Genomic DNA, 18,207 nt, shown 5'->3' with positions numbered 1-18,207 from the left:
TTCTCAATGGATCAATGAAGTATTTCTAAAAAAATTGCATGCAAGTTGTCAATAAAATGAAGGAATTAAGAATTCTAAGACTTTTGAATAAAGAACTTACATATCTTAAAACAATCCAAAAAAATTCAAAAAATACAGTGACCACTTTTTATTTGGGGGATTGAATTTGGTAAATAAGCTCACTTTCATAATTTTATTCTTTTGATAACTTAATTAAATATTTACCTTTGATTTTTCAATAATGAAATTGTTGACTTTGTTTTATTATTGGTAATCTTGTAATTTAAATCTGAATTGGAGTTTAAATTTTACATCATTTCTCTCTTGAAAAAAAAGACTTTTTGAGAAAAAAAACTCGTACCTTAACCTACTAAATTAAATATTATTTACTTGAAAATAGTTAATTTTTTGAAACACGTAAATTTATGATGATATATAGAGGGTGTGCATATTGTGTATTGAGATTGCTAAATTTGATCTTTAAGGAAGAAATAAAAATGATAGAATAAATGATAAATTTGCTTCACACATATCATTTTTTGGAATAACAATTCAATTAAAATAATAATTGACAAAATATATTTAATATTATCAAGTATTACAAAATATTGTAGAATTATTATTAAAACTACAATGATATATGTTGAAAAAAAAATAATGTATATATTACTGAAATATATATTGATAACGGCTATATTGGTAACGGCTATATTGATAACGGCTAAACCCTAGAAAACTCCGCTCCTAGAAAACTCAGCCCCTAGAGCCCCTAGAAAACTCTGCCCTGTATTGTATCTATAAATCCCTTTTCACAAGCCCTCTCCCGATCAACATCTTCAATTACAAAAATCCCCAATTACAAAACACAAGCTCAGACATTTTACAACAGATCTGAAGATGTCTTCATTCAACACACCTATAGCTTCCCAACCCAACTACCCCCCACATTCTCAACCCAACCACCTCCCACAGTTTCCACCTAAGAAGGTCCCGCGTGTGCACAAGTTTAGGTCACTGGCCAATTTATATCAGGCCACAAAACAAGTTAATATACCAGTCGATTCTCGGCCCCATCTTCCCAACATCTCCCGCCCCCCAGTCCACCCAAAAGAGAAATATATAGAAGATCTCCTGAAGGCAACCATAGTTGTTGTGGCTCCACATATTTATTATAATGAGCTCACATGTAAGATATGTGGATTTGGGGACAAAGAGGACCAAATATTGATATGTGATGATTGTGATAATGGGTTTCATATGAAGTGTCTGAGACCGGCTGTTCTTGAAATTCCCCCTGAAAACTGGTATTGTGATGGTTGCCGCAGTAAGCACCCAGAAGGTATCTGTCACTCTACTTCATTACATTGTATGTTTGTGCGCGTCCTAATAAAATTAATATCTAAGTTTTAGTGGCACCGATCTGAAATACAAGTTAGTAATAATTGTTGTGACCTAAGTGTTGATTTGAGATTACAATAGTTACAATTGTTAATAATCCACTGGTTGTAGAACTTGTGTAACATTAAAAATCAAAGTAAGGTAAATAGGAAAAATGTGGTCCTGAAATTTTTTTTATTTAATTTTACAATTTGGATTTCTTTTTAAATTTGATTTGATTATATTGCAGAATCAACCAGAGATGGATCTAGTAAATCAAGGAAGAGGTATTTTGGGATTATAGCTAAATACATTTCACCCGAAGGTAAGATTTTATTATTTTTAAATCAAGTTATTGATCATTTTTGGAATTGTGTACATATATATATATATGTTGTTAATCTATTTTTATTGTTATTTAGTACATGAAGTGTTTTAATTTTAATTTTAATTTTGCTAATTTCCATATTATGTGACATAATTTTGCATTTTATCAATAGCATATTGTTTTATTAGTACTAATATTGTCAAAAGCAAAAACAGACCATAAATCCCCCTAACTTCTTTGTAGCAGGTAGGGGCCTATTTCTCAAAGTTGTGTACATCATTTAAACTAACTAGGTACAACTAAAGATGTGCTAATTTTTCACATATACATTAAAAAAAATTGTTTTTTTACAAATGTAAATAATTGACATTTATCTTACTTGAGCTTTATTTAAAAATATAAACATGATTCATAATATTTTTTCTACTTATAGTTGTATTATAAATTACTTAGTTGTATTATGAATTATTGTCATGACCTCATATTTTGATAGCTATCTTATATATTGTTGATATTTTAGTTCCTCAAAAAAGGCGTAAACGTTTGCCAAAAAAATCTACAAAATTTCTTCCGTACGTTCCAGCAAATGATGTTGAGAGTAGGAACAGACAAATGGATTCTCTACGTTTTGCTCTGCAGAGTAAGAACGTAGCATTTAGTGATAAACTGACATACTCACATGACATGGCTCCTAAATCTGCTAATCAATCCAAGTATGAGGCAGATGACATCCAGGTATATACATTTTAAATTTTAATTATAGGAGCACAACTAGTTTCCTTTGTTAAGTAATGTTCTTTTCTTTTCGAATTTATCTTAATTGAATGCACATTGTATTTAATGTTATATTTCTTATTTGGTTAGGAACTATCTACCGAAGATTACATAACAATAAAGAAATGTAAAGCAATGATGAAAGGAGGAAAATGTCCTCCTCTTAAAGTTGTTTTTGATGAAGTGGAAGGGTATAAAACATATTTGATAGATTAATTGGGTTTTGTTATTAATTATACAGATAGAATGTATATTAATTATGCATTTTTGCATTTCCAGGTACAAAGTTGAAGCAGATGGTCCAATCAAAGCCATGACTTTTCTTGCTGAGTATACAGGAGATGTAGATTTTGTCAGGAATCGGAGAGATGATGAGAATTTTGATAGCTTTATGACCCTCCTTACTTACAGAGACTCAGAAGAAGAAGATGGTCTCTTTATTTGCCCGGACAAGCGGGGAAATATAGCTCGCTTCATCAGTGGCATTAACAACCATTTTGCGTAAGTATTTATGTGGTTCATACCCTTTAATTCTATATTTTTCGTTGTCTAAAAAATATGGATACCCATACCAAAATATTGACTAGTGCTGTAAAAATACACGGAGGGAAGAAAGAAGAAAAACCTCAAATCTGTGAGGTACAATGTTCGTGGTAAATGTCATGTTTATCTTGTCGCTCTTCGTAATATAAAAAAGGGAGAACGACTTTGTTTCGATTATAATGGACAAGATAATGGATATGATACACAACATTTTATTTAGGAGGCATCCTAGGAATGAACATTTTTTTACCAATGTACTCATTCTTCATATTTGTTAATTTGTTATATATTTTAGTAAGGCTAAATGACTTATAATACATGTAGTTGTTGATATGTAGTTTCAGATTAATGACTTATAATAGCTACAAATTTTAGTTTCCGCAATGAATAGAATAAATTTGTAACAACTAAATTAAGAGATTACATAATATATTTTGAAACCACGGTATTGTATAAGTCACATATAAAGCATTAAGAAAGTGCCACAACCTCTCCAGCATTACACACATGTAACCTACATCCGGGAGCTAATCCACAGTTTCCTTTTTCACAACCATGAAGAAACAACAAGAAATTATTTTTTAGAAAAATTCTAATTTTATTCTCTAACCCCTAAATCTCACATTCTAATCAACTTCTATAAATTTGTTTTCTCCAAACATAGAATTATGTTCCTTCCTCTTGCAAGTTTATATATTTATATATATATTCTTGTTCATTTGACACATAAAATCACAAATTTTTGAAGATCAGTTTTATGCACAGGGGCAAGTTTACTCACAAAAGTACTTAACATGTTTCATATTGTATTAAATAAGTGATAAATTTAACACTGAATCAAACTTTGTGAGCTCCTTTATAAGTTTGATACCATATTAAGTAAAGAACTCATTTTAAAACTATAAAGTGTTAAAATTAGAAGGCCTAATAAAAATGAATTTATATTACAGTCTAACAATGGTAAGTGTTCATGTAGTTTTCATAGTCCATTGGTGTAGCACCTGCCTATAACTTCCAAGAAAATTACTAATCAAATTTTATTATAATAAAGAGCAACTTCAACAAATTTCTAAAACTTTATATAAAATATATATATATATATATATATATAGTCCTCTAAGATACAAAACTTGTCTCATTCCAAGCAATATCTCGTTTCCTACGTCCTAACTTATTTTTTAATAATCAAATTTACTTATGAATTGGGAGAGAGAGAAATGAAGCTATCAAAAAGTAAAAAGTAAGTGATATGTACTAGTTAGGGAAGATATCACACTACAAGAAACACACAATACAAGAAATATGGCTTTTTTTGACCAGCTTATTTCGACCAACTCAAAATAATGACAAGAAATGACCGTGCAGAAATATCGGCGATCAGTATATGTGTATTACCGACCGCTTATTCTGACAATGGTCAAAGATTGTCAAATATTTTTTACTCTTGCTCGTGTGGTGTCTAGATCAAACAAAATTCTGATCAAGTAAATTGAATGTTGTTCGGTCAATAAATGTAAAAGTCAAACCTTGTTGAATAACCGTTAAATTGATCTACACATCAGCTAACTTCGACCAGTATACCAATCGGGTGTTGGTCGGTTTTTCTCCGGTGAAAAAGATGATCTCTAATTTTCTCTGCAGTTATGAGAAAATGAAATATTTATGTTTTTTGACCGATTATGGTTATATATACATGCATATGATCTATTTACTTATAGTTTATATCATCTTTTGATTTTTTTTTCAAAATTTATAAGTTAATCTTGAGGTATATTACATACACACACATATATATATTGATGATGGTTATAAGTGTGTGTGTTTATGCGCGCATGTCTTTATGTATGAATATGGAGTATATATATGATCTAACATATTTTGTTTGTATTTTTTATAAATGTAGGCATGGATGCGAAAGATCGTTTCTACAGGGAAGTCGTCTGGTAACTCACCGAAGCGAAGGAAAACTTATCGAAGCTTGAACAAAAGATGTAGGAGAAGAAGATCGAAAATCAACTAATTTATGAGATGGACAAGTGTGGGATCACGATGGAGGAATTTGAAGAGCAATTGAAGGTGATCGAGTATTTAAAGATGACTTACAGCCATATTAGAGAATGTTGAATGTTGTTTGTTTTTTGTTTTAATTATGTTAATTTATTCGGTGTAGGTATGAACTGCGATTTAAATTTTTTTGGATTGTAAATGATGAACAGTGGATTTAATTATTGATTTTTTATTTGAAATTAAAAAAATTTCCTGATAGCTTTAAAACTATCGGGCAAATTTTTAAGACATGATATAACCAATACCGACCAACTATTACGACTGATCTACTTAATCATGACCGATTGTGGCTTTTCTTGGGATTTATGCGAACAATGACCATATTCATCATATATCGATCGAACTCATACAATACGGCCGATATCAGCCAGTCATTTCTATTTTTTAATCTAACTTATCATATCTGACTCTATACCAACCACATTCGTCGGTAATTACACAGACAAATTTACCGACTGAGGCAACAGTCGGTAATATTTATCTATTGCGACCAACTTTAGGACCAAACATGATTGCAATTAGACATATTAAATTTTTCAACCAACCTATTTGATTGATTGGTGTGAGATATAATATTTTAATCACATGAAAGTTCGGAAAGTGACCAATGGGGTTGCTTTGGAGGTTTTTCAGTTATTTTTGCTCATAGTACTTCTTGACGTCATTTTTTGTATAATTTTAAGCTATTTACACACACACAGACATATATATATTTGTTATATATATATATATTTGTGTGTATGTAGATCTTGTATTTTATGAATTATCAAATTTGTTGACGAACCTGAAGATTTGGAATTGTAAGTTTATTTTGTCCATGTAATTGTAAATTTCTTTGTATTTATGTGTAATATATTTATGTGTAGGTGTAATAAATTTGTGTGTGTAATAAACTTATGTATGTTTGTGTAATAAATGTTTACGTGTAATTAGTTGATGAGTATATTTGTATTTGGGTGTATTATAATTGTGTGTGTAATGAATGTGTCTGTGAAATTGGTTGACGATGAGTATATTTGTATGTATAATAAATTTTTTACGTGTACTTAAATTTTGTACGAGTAATAATCTTATGTTTGTGAATTGATTAGACCAAAAAATATGTATATGTAGATGTCGTCCATGCTTAATTGGGATTGGATTTCTCGATGTTCAGAAAATCGATTTATATCATCAAATGATGAATATAGGAAATGTGTCGATGCATTTATTGAATTTGCTAGGGTACATTGAATTAAGGGAGAAAAAATAAGGCGCCCATGTAATACATGTGAAAATGGTAATTTTTTCAAGTTTGATGGAGTGAGAAATCATTTCCTTATGGATGGTTTTTTGGAAACTTATAAAGTGTGGGAGGTACATGATGAAAAAAATTAGGAAGTCAAAGGAGGAAGCGTCATTGGACTATGAAAACTGAAAAAACTTTTGATATACATACATTATTATGAGATATTAGTGGGCCAAATAATAAGGATGGAAAAATAAAAGGTAGTAGTATGTTGATGAAGAAACACTAAACTCAAGTTCTTCTCAAATCTACAAGGATTTTATTGATGTTGGAGCTCCTATTTATCCCGGTAATATAAAAAAGTATGTGAAGATGACACTTATTAGTAAATTATTACATTTCAAAAATATGGCAAAATGCTGTGAATATGGCAAAATGCTGTGAATTATTGCATTGCTTTTCAATGTTCTTTCTAAGCATAATACATTGCCTCTTACATACTATAGTACAAGGACATTGATGAAGAAGCTATGTTTGGGGTATGAAAAAATTGATACATTTAAAAATGATTTTATGTTATACTACGGGAATAATGTATCAACACTCGTTTGTGATATTTGTGGCGAAGATTGTTACAAAATTCAAAAGAAGAAAAATAGGTTTAATAAAATGATCTTCTTTACAGGCTCACACTCAGCTTAATAAAAATTATTTTCACAATTGATTTATAAGGCAACTCATATTTGTCAAGTCAATTGAATCTATGAGATAGCATTATATACATTTAACTTCCTAGTTCCAACTCAACCAGTAGAGCACATTCAATCTCTTATTTGAATGCGGAGCTTGAATGCGGAGGTACCTCCACGGTTGACGAAATCGTTTGGGTTGTCCCCGTGGGTGTTCCTCCTTCAAGGACGCTGCTTGTTATCCGTGTTCTCGCAATGGTCGTTGTTGTGCTGTCCCACAGACGGCGCCAAATATTATGGATCAAAAACTAAAGTATAATAATTGCTGTATTTATTACTAAGGAACGTGAGCTTCGAGGCTCGATTTGACTGCTCTTGTGTTTCGTGACTCAATCTGCCTTAGTACCTTACTGATTGCCAAAGATCAAATCAAAAAAACGTAGTTCTGATTTTTGGGGTGAGGCCCCTTATATAGATGTTGGGAGTCCTTGAATTAGACTTGGGTTAGGAGACTTGGTGGGCAAGTCTCAGAATTAGAATGAACTTTGGAGTTTTAGAAAGTAGGAAACTGATTCCATATCCTATCAGGTCCCTTGGGGGCTAATTTTCAAGGATTTATATCCTCATTGGGACTCATCTTGACAGCTGATTTATCCCTTATTAATTAATTTCATAATTAATTAATATTCAGGGTTTTGGGCCCTTTCTAATTGGGCTTCGTTATTGGACCGTATCTGGTCTAATTAATTTTAACACCAATTATATTCCTAGGCTATTTTTGGCCCCTATCAAGGGTCTTGGGCCTTCTCTAATGTGCTTAACTGTCAAGCCAATGTTAATACAATTAATGTGATATTAATTACGTAATAAGAGTTTATTTTATTCCCTATCAATATACATATTATTTCAGAGACAAAACTGTTACATCGTTGAGTTAGTCTTTACCTTTTGAGATAGATAGCGCATGCGATAAATTTTAAAATTTCATTTTTCTGGTCATAAAATTAAGTGATCAGTTTGAAACCGCTTGGAGTTCGGTGACCAACATGATAAATGATATACTAGCCCTACTTAGTGACTCACTAGATTATTAACCCGATTTGAGAGTGATCTCTAGTATCACGATATTTACGGTTGAATTCTCAATTCTGTATACAAAATTCGGTATTATATATTAACTTTTTTTAATTGATGTTTGTGTAAATTTTGATTATAATTCTTAAAAGTTACAATGTCATTCAAAGTTGTTCGAATATAATTGAAAGAAAAAACCGAAAGGTTTTCTAAAAAATACAACTTTTAGACAATAGTTTTTCCAAAAATATGAATAAAATAATTTTCAAAAACATAATTTTTAAAAATTTCATTTTCAAAAATATGATTTATAAGTTTTGCAATGTAAATTTGCAACTTCAATTTTATTTTCTTCAAAGTTAATTTTAGATTTGAATTGGATTTCAAATATAAAATCAACTTATACAACATAAATCAAATTTATTTAACAAAAAAATATAAAATAAAATGTCGATAAAACTGGATGTTAAAGGCTGAAAATTATATTTTAAAAATAATTATACTTAAAATAAGGTATATTTGGAAAATGTTTAAAAATGACTCCATTTTCTAATTAAATTTTAAAATATTGTTATTGTGGTTACTCCCCTAAAATATTTATAGGCCAAGTAGATTACTAGATTAAGTTGAAAAATATGACGACGCGTTTGCGTTTATGCCTCGTTTAGATATGCTGGATTTCCGGGTTAAAAACATGTTAGGATAATAAAAAGTGAAAAGTACGAGTGTGCATGTCGGTTTGTGCTCATTTTTCCGAAATTATGTTTTTGGTTCGGTTAACCGTTTATTGGTTCATGTTTTTTTTATAAAAATTTTCTACCTAATTTTAATATGTTTACAAATTTAATAGTTATTAGCTTGAAAATATTATAGCATAAAAGAAAATATAATTTAAAATTCATTATAATAACACAATTTATATTTACAAAATGAGCTTATAATCAAATTTAAATTTTTAAAAAAACTATAGAAGACTGGTGGTGTTACTATAAAAGAGGGTAGGGATTGACACTAAAGTGATAAAGTATTAAGAATTCTACACACGAGCTTCTATTTAAAGATCAATTTGTGTTCATCTATTATTTATATTAAATAATAATATTGGAGTTCAACGAACAAATTTAATTATGAATACTCTAATATATATTTATAAAATATTTATTTCAATTATTAATAATCATTTATTACTTCATAATTAATAATTATATTTATATCTACCTCATTATTATATAACATAATTTACTCATTTATAATTTTATTAATATTTATTAATACTTACATTATTATCTATGTCATATTTATTTCATCTGATCACTAATTTATAACATATTATTATATAATATAATTAAATCATTGTTAATTTCATTAATATTTATTAATACTTACATTATTATCTATGTCATATTTATTTCATCTTATAACTCATTTATAAGAATTTATTATTTGGTATGTATTTAACATGCATATTTATCTATAGCTCATTATCATTATCATATAGTGATTGTGTATATATGCATGTGTACATACATTAATACATACATATTAACATATATACTAATACTATATTATTGAATAGTTTCATTATTATAATAGCTTTTACAAGTATGTTTGTACTCAATTTGCTGCTGCTATTAACTCTATTCGTTCAGATAATGCACCTTAATTTGCAGATGTTACTTGCACTCAATTTTACAAAACTTATGGAATTATTCATCAAAAATCTTGTGTAAATCGACCCTAGCAAAATGCCAAGGTTGAGAGAAAGCACATGCAAATTCTAGAGATTGCAAGATGTTTGAAATTTCAATGTGGACTTTCTTTGTCCTACTGGGGAGAGTTTGTGATGACTGCCACTTACCTAATAAACAGACTACCCACACAAGCCTTAAATAACAAAATGCCATATGAAATACTTCACAAAGAGCCTACGTCATTTAACAATTTGAGAGCCTTTGGTTGTTTGATACTTGCGTCTAACCCAAGCCAAACTCATGATAAATTTGAACCGAGATCAGTACCTTGTGTGATAATTGGATACCCTCCTAACCCGAAAGGCTACAAATTACTGAACTTGACAAATATGCAGATGTTTGTTACTCGAGATGCCATATTTCACGAGACTGTGTTTCCCTTAAATCCTACCTCACCCCAAACATATGTTCACCCTGTTCCTTGTATAATGCCACAACTGCCTAAATTGAAAGACACTAGTGATGATGACATATTTGTCACTGAGACAGATGAAGCACCAGATATGTCTGACAATGAGGAAACATCTCAGGACTGCCCAGTGTTAAGAAGATATACGAGAGTCACAAAAACACCTGCTTGGTTGGAAAACTTTGTTCATACAGCACTACCAAATGCCAACATATCGTATGTTGCTGATCAAGTTGTCAATCCTCAATTTAATTATTTCTTGGCATCTCTATCCAACAACAATGATCCTGTAACATTCAATTAAGCAGTGCAAGAAGCACATTAGGTAGACGCTATGAACAGAGAGTTGTCAGCTCAGGAGGACAATGGAACGTGGGAAGTCACTACACTACCACCAAACAAGAAAGCCATTGGGTGCAAATGGTTGTTCAAAACTAAATTTAATCCAGACGGGACAGTTGAGAGGCATAGAGCTCGATGAACATTCAATTAAGCTTACTACAGTTAGAACATTACTAGATATGGCTGCAATGAACGACTGGATTGCTATTCAGATGGACGTCACAAATGCTTTTCTACACGGTGACCTTCTTGAGACTGTGTATATGAAATGTCCTATACATCAAGCTTCTACACCATAAAAACTGGTGTGCAAGCTTGTAAAATCTTTGTACGGTTTGAAGCAAAGTCCCCTACTCTGGTTCAATAAACTCTCACAAAATCTGATCACGCTAGGTTACTTGCAATCAAAGACTGATTACAGTCTCTTCACAAACAGGAAGGAATTAAAAATCACCCTTGTGCTAGTATATGTAGACAATCTACTCATTTCTGGAAATTCCAATGAGGAAATCAACTCTCTCAAAGCTCTGTTGTCAAAGTCATTTCATATGAAGGATCTGGGAAAAAGCTTCATCTTTTGTTGACAAAAAGAAAACCCACATCATACGACTGAAATCATTGACTAAAAATAAGAAGTACCTCTTTCCAAATGGGGTCGGTGGAGAGATTGGTCCACATAAGTCACCGTGGACCAGCTCTAACCCTTTGCTAGATGCATAGCTTGACTGAGAGGGAAACGGAGTCCGTGTTTGCTTCGCCATGAGACATCCCTTGCATACTTCAGTAGGTTGAAGCAATCTGGGTAAACCTACAACCATATCATTTTCCTTCATGATGGACATTGCGTTAAAATTGACGTGGCCTAGGCGACAGTGCCATAGCCATGACTCTTCTTCCATCTTTGTATTCTGTGTAAATAAGCAGGCACCTGGTGACTCTTCCAGCATAATTTTATACAGCCGATTCACAGACCTCTTAACTTTCATCAACGCCCTCCCATCTTTCTCATAAACCCACAATAGATCACCATGCATTACCACCTTGTTACCTTCTTCCGACATCTGTCCAAGACTTATAATATTGTTGCACAGGCATGGAATATAGAATACATTAGCAAATATTCTTTCTTCTCCATTTTTACACTTAAAAGTGATTGACCCTTTCCCTTTTATATTCACCGTTGACCCGTCTCCAAACTTTACCTCACCTGTTATTCCTTCATCCAGCGTCGAGAATTTTGTTTTATCTCCGGTCATATGATTACTAGCTCCATTGTCCAAGTACCATACTTGTGACGTTCTCTTCGCTATTGGGTTTGTCTCCAATCTCGGGATTACTTTCTCCTCGTTCAGCAACACCATTTGTGTCTTACTTTCATCTAGCTCAGACAGCAATAATGCAGGCTCGTCATCTTTGATTTCCACCAGATTTGCTTCAGACTTTTGATTTCTTTCTCGACGAGGCCTCCTGCAATCTGCAGCATAATGCCCCAGCATATTACAATTGAAACACCTCACAGTGCTTTTGTCTCGACTCATGCCTTTGAAACCACGACCACCTCGCCAATTGTTAATCCCATCAGTGTTGCCTGTACGTTTTAGCCAGTCCTCCCATGTGAGTAAAAGTTTAGTGTCATTTTTCTCACGCCTGGACCACTCCTCCTCTGTCAACAACAACTTACTCCCTGTTGTCTCATTCTGCCCTTTCAATCTTTCCTCATGAGCTTGAAGCGAACCAACGGTCTCTTCAACTGTCATTTTCTCTAAATCTCCAAACTGCTCGATTGTTGAAGCTATTTGGAGAAATCTGGACGGAACCGCTCGAAGCAATTTCTTAACAATATATGATTCGTGCATTTCCTCTCCTAAAGCTCGAATGGTAGACACCAGACCATTGAGCTTCATATAAAAGTCATCAAGTTGCTCACCATCATTCATGCGTAAAGTCTCGAACTCCGCCTTAAATGTCTGCACTCTGGCCTTCTTTACACGATCAACTCCCTGGCACATGACTTTAATGGCTTCCCACCCCTCTTTGGCTGTTTTCTTTTCAGGGATGGATAATAACATGTCTTCAGGTATGCCCTGATAAATCATGGCCAAGGCAATCTTGTCACTCTTCTCATCTTTGGGGTCAGGCGCTTCTATCGCATTCCATACTCTCTGGGCCTGCATAAACACTCTCATTTTTAAAGCCCACGCCGTGTAATTTCCCTTGGCCAACATTGGGTAAGTTAGCCCAAACGATCCACCTTTGTTTTTCCCGTTATCCATCTTACAGTGCTGTCTCGAGAGTACTCTGAATATATGAGCTCTGATACCAAATGTAAAAACAGAACTATATATTTGAACTCTTTAACACAAGTAGATAAATCTGAAGAGCTTAATACGATACTTAGCTTCTTATTCAGCCAAAGAGATTACAAGAAGTACTTAAATAGAAACAAGAGTTGCTGGTTCCTAGAAAATAGCGACTACATTCCTACTCCTCATCTACTACTCCACGATCCTATAAAACAGGAAACAAACACCTAACTAAGCCTTAGCTGCAGTCCTGACTTAACAGCTGATTTATTTAAATACAAACTTCAAAATATGAAAACCAAATTTAAATTAAAACCAACAAATAGTTATTGTTATGTTTAATACAAAGTTTTATTGTTATTATTTTGTTTATGCGGGCATACCAGGTGTAACGACTAACAAACTATATATATTGATAAGAAGATACAAATTGACTTACAGATAGACTGGAAAATTGGAAAGAGGATGCATTCTGCTGAATAAGAGCTTTAATCACCTCTGCGATAAATTGAAAAATCACAAATTAAATCGGCAGGACAAGTTGAGTATGTGAGGATGATCCAATACATATATGAATATGATATACAAAAACGAAAAAGTAAGTTTCAAAGAAAAATTAAAAGAATGATCAGAAAGGTAGAACTGTAGGTTTCGAAAGAGGTAAGCGTGATCGCAGTCTCCTGGAGATGAACCTTTCTAGAGAATAACATTCAAATAATGAAACATTAGACTTAGTTTTAGGCATTTGTACGCAGAGTTAGTCAACTAATAAATTTGGTTGACAAGACTATTATGTTCTTGATTTTCTACTACTAACTACTAATAATCCTCTTACTTCTCAGTATAGTACATTTTGTTTAATTATTAATGTGAATCTTAAGTACATGAACTTGAAGATCATAATTCTTTAATAATATTTACCAGCACTATAACAGCAAGCTCAACTATTGTTTTTTCTTAATAATTTCCTGCTGTATTTGTGTTGTTTTTACAAACATTCTCATGATCACCTATATTGCCGATGCTGATTTTCAAGCTTCTGATTTAAACTCTGATTCATAGTTCTTCTTCAGCTGATTCAAGGACGCTGCTTGTTATCCGTGTTCTCGCAATGGTTGTTGTTGTGCTGTCCCACAGACGGCGCCAAATATTATGGATCAAAAACTAAAGTATAATAATTGCTGTATTTAGTACTAAGGAACGTGAGCTTCGAGGCTCGATTTGACTGCTCTTGTGTTTCGTGACTCAATCTGCCTTAGTACCTTACTGATTGCCAAAGATCAAATCAAAAAAACGTAGTTCTGATTTTTGGGGTGAGGCCCCTTATATAGATGTTGGGAGTCCTTGAATTAGACTTGGGTTAGGAGACTTGGTGGGCAAGTCTCAGAATTAGAATGGACTTTGGAGTTTTAGAAAGTAGGAAACTGATTCCATATCCTATCAGGTCCATTGGGGGCTAATTTTCAAGGATTTATATCCTCATTGGGACTCATCTTGACAGCTGATTTATCCCTTATTAATTAATTTCATAATTAATTAATATTCAGGGTTCTGGGCCCTTTCTAATTGGGCTTCGTTATTGGACCGTATCTGGTCTAATTAATTTTAACACCAATTATATTCCTAGGCTATTTTTGGCCCCTATCAAGGGTCTTGGGCCTCCTCTAATGTGCTTAACTGTCAAGCCAATGTTAATACAATTAATGTGATATTAATTACGTAATAAGAGTTTATTTTATTCCCTATCAATATACATATTATTTCAGAGACAAAACTGTTACATCGTTGAGTTAGTCTTTACCTTTTGAGATAGATAGCGCATGCGATAAATTTTAAAATTTCATTTTTCTGGTCATAAAATTAAGTGATCAGTTTGAAACCGCTTGGAGTTCGGTGACCAACATGATAAATGATATACTAGCCCTACTTAGTGACTCACTAGATTATTAACCCGATTTGAGAGTGATCTCTAGTATCACGATATTTACGGTTGAATTCTCAATTCTGTATACAAAATTTGGAATTATATATTAACTTTTTTTAATTGATGTTCGTGTAAATTTTGATTATAATTCTTAAAAGTTACAATGTCATTCAAAGTTGTTCGAATATAATTGAAAGAAAAAACCGAAAGGTTTTCTAAAAAATACAACTTTTAGACAATAGTTTTTCCAAAAATATGAATAAAATAATTTTCAAAAACATAATTTTTAAAAATTTCATTTTCAAAAATATGATTTATAAGTTTTGCAATGTAAATTTGCAACTTCAATTTTATTTTCTTCAAAGTTAATTTTAGATTTGAATTGGATTTCAAATATAAAATCAACTTATACAACATAAATCAAATTTATTTAACAAAAAAATATAAAATAAAATGTCGATAAAACTGGATGTTAAAGGCTGAAAATTATATTTTAAAAATAATTATACTTAAAATAAGGTATTTTTGGAAAATGTTTAAAAATGACTCCATTTTCTAATTAAATTTTAAAATATTGTTATTGTGGTTACTCCCCTAAAATATTTATAGGCCAAGTAGATTACTAGATTAAGTTGAAAAATCTGACGACGCGTTTGCGTTTATGCCTCGTTTAGATATGCTGGATTTCCGGGTTAAAAACATGTTAGGATAATAAAAAGTGAAAAGTACGAGTGTGCATGTCGGTTTGTGCTCATTTTTCCGAAATAATGTTTTTGGTTCGGTTAACCGTTTATTGGTTCATGTTTTTTTTTAAAAAAATTTCTACCTAATTTTAATATGTTTACAAATTTAATAGTTATTAGCTTGAAAATATTATAGCATAAAAGAAAACATAATTTAAAATTCATTATAATAACACAATTTATATTTACAAAATGAGCTTATAATCAAATTTAAATTTTTAAAAAAACTATAGAAGACTGGTGGTGTTACTGTAAAAGAGGGTAGGGATTGACACTAAAGTGATAAAGTATTAAGAATTCTACACACGAGCTTCTATTTAAAGATCAATTTGTGTTCATCTATTATTTATATTAAATAATAATATTGGAGTTCAACGAACAAATTTAATTATGAATACTCTAATATATATTTATAAAATATTTATTTCAATTATTAATAATCATTTATTACTTCATAATTAATAATTATATTTATATCTACCTCATTATTATATAACATAATTTACTCATTTATAATTTTATTAATATTTATTAATACTTACATTATTATCTATGTCATATTTATTTCATCTGATCACTAATTTATAACATATTATTATATAATATAATTAAATCATTGTTAATTTCATTAATATTTATTAATACTTACATTATTATCTATGTCATATTTATTTCATCATATAACTCATTTATAAGAATTTATTATTTGGTATGTATTTAATATGCATATTTATCTATAGCTCATTATCATTATCATATAGTGATTGTGTATATATGCATGTGTACATACATTAATACATACATATTAACATATATACTAATACTATATTATTGAATAGTTTCATTATTATAATAGCTTTTACAAGTATGTTTGTACTCAATTTGCTGCTGCTATTAACTCTATTCGTTCAGATAATGCACCTGAATTTGCAGATGTTACTTGCACTCAATTTTACAAAACTTATGGAATTATTCATCAAAAATCTTGTGTAAATCCACCCTAGCAAAATGCCAAGGTTGAGAGAAAGCACATGCAAATTCTAGAGATTGCAAGATGTTTGAAATTTCAATGTGGACTTTCTTTGTCCTACTGGGGAGAGTTTGTGATGACTGCAACTTACCTAATAAACAGACTACCCACACAAGCCTTAAATAACAAAATCCCATATGAAATACTTCACAAAGAGCCTACGTCATTTAACAATTTGAGAGCCTTTGGTTGTTTGATACTTGCGTCTAACCCAAGCCAAACTCATGATAAATTTGAACCGAGATCAGTACCTTGTGTGATAATTGGATACCCTCCTAACCCGAAAGGCTACAAATTACTGAACTTGACAAATATGCAGATGTTTGTTACTCGAGATGCCATATTTCACGAGACTGTGTTTCCCTTAAATCCTACCTCACCCCAAACATATGTTCACCCTGTTCCTTGTATAATGCCACAACTGCCTAAATTGAAAGATACTAGTGATGATGACATATTTGTCACTGAGACAGATGAAGCACCAGATATGTGACAATGAGGAAACATCTCAGGACTCCCCAGTGTTAAGAAGATCTACGAGAGTCACAAAAACACCTGCTTGGTTGGAAAACTTTGTTCATACAGCACTACCAAATGCCAACATATCGTATGTTGCTGATCAAGTTGTCAATCCTCAATTTAATTATTTCTTGGCATCTCTATCCAACAACAATGATCCTGTAACATTCAATTAAGCAGTGCAAGAAGCACATTAGGTAGACGCTATGAACAGAGAGTTGTCAGCTCAGGAGGACAATGGAATGTGGGAAGTCACTACACTACCACCAAACAAGAAAGCCATTGGGTGCAAATGGTTGTTCAAAACTAAATTTAATCCAGACGGGACAGTTGAGAGGCATAGAGCTCGATGAACATTCAATTAAGCTTACTATAGTTAGAACATTACTAGATATGGCTGCAATGAACGACTGGATTGCTATTCAGATGGACGTCACAAATGCTTTTCTACACGGTGACCTTCTTGAGACTGTGTATATGAAATGTCCTATACATCAAGCTTCTACACCATAAAAACTGGTGTGCAAGCTTGTAAAATCTTTGTACGGTTTGAAGCAAAGTCCCCTACTCTGGTTCAATAAACTCTCACAAAATCTGATCACGCTAGGTTACTTGCAATCAAAGACTGATTACAGTCTCTTCACAAACAGGAAGGAATTAAAAATCACCCTTGTGCTAGTATATGTAGACAATCTACTCATTTCTGGAAATTCCAATGAGGAAATCAACTCTCTCAAAGCTCTGTTGTCAAAGTCATTTCATATGAAGGATCTGGGAAAAAGCTTCATCTTTTGTTGACAAAAAGAAAACCCACATCATACGACTGAAATCATTGACTAAAAGTAAGAAGTACCTCTTTCCAGATGGGGTCGGTGGAGAGATTGGTCCGCATAAGTCACCGTGGACCAGCTCTAACCCTTTGCTAGATGCATAGCTTGACTGAGAGGGAAACGGAGTCCGTATTTGCTTCGCCATGAGACATCCCTTGCATACTTCAGTAGGTTGAAGCAATCTGGGTAAACCTACAACCATATCATTTTCCTTCATGATGGACATTGCGTTAAAATTGACGTGGCCTAGGCGACAGTACCATAGCCATGACTCTT

General features: G+C 32.0%; 1 pseudogene; it reads left to right on the top strand.

Moving 5' to 3' along the window:
- Positions 1 to 897: 897 nt before the first annotated feature.
- On the top strand, positions 898 to 3,242 carry LOC141700684 (putative Histone-lysine N-methyltransferase ATXR5; annotated as a pseudogene).
- The last annotated feature ends 14,965 nt before the right edge of the window (positions 3,243 to 18,207 follow it).

Source organism: Apium graveolens, unplaced genomic scaffold (genome assembly GCF_009905375.1).
Source record: "Apium graveolens cultivar Ventura unplaced genomic scaffold, ASM990537v1 ctg2755, whole genome shotgun sequence".
In the NCBI taxonomy this organism is placed as follows: Eukaryota; Viridiplantae; Streptophyta; class Magnoliopsida; order Apiales; family Apiaceae; genus Apium; species Apium graveolens.
This window is presented reverse-complemented; position numbering and strand designations above follow the sequence as displayed.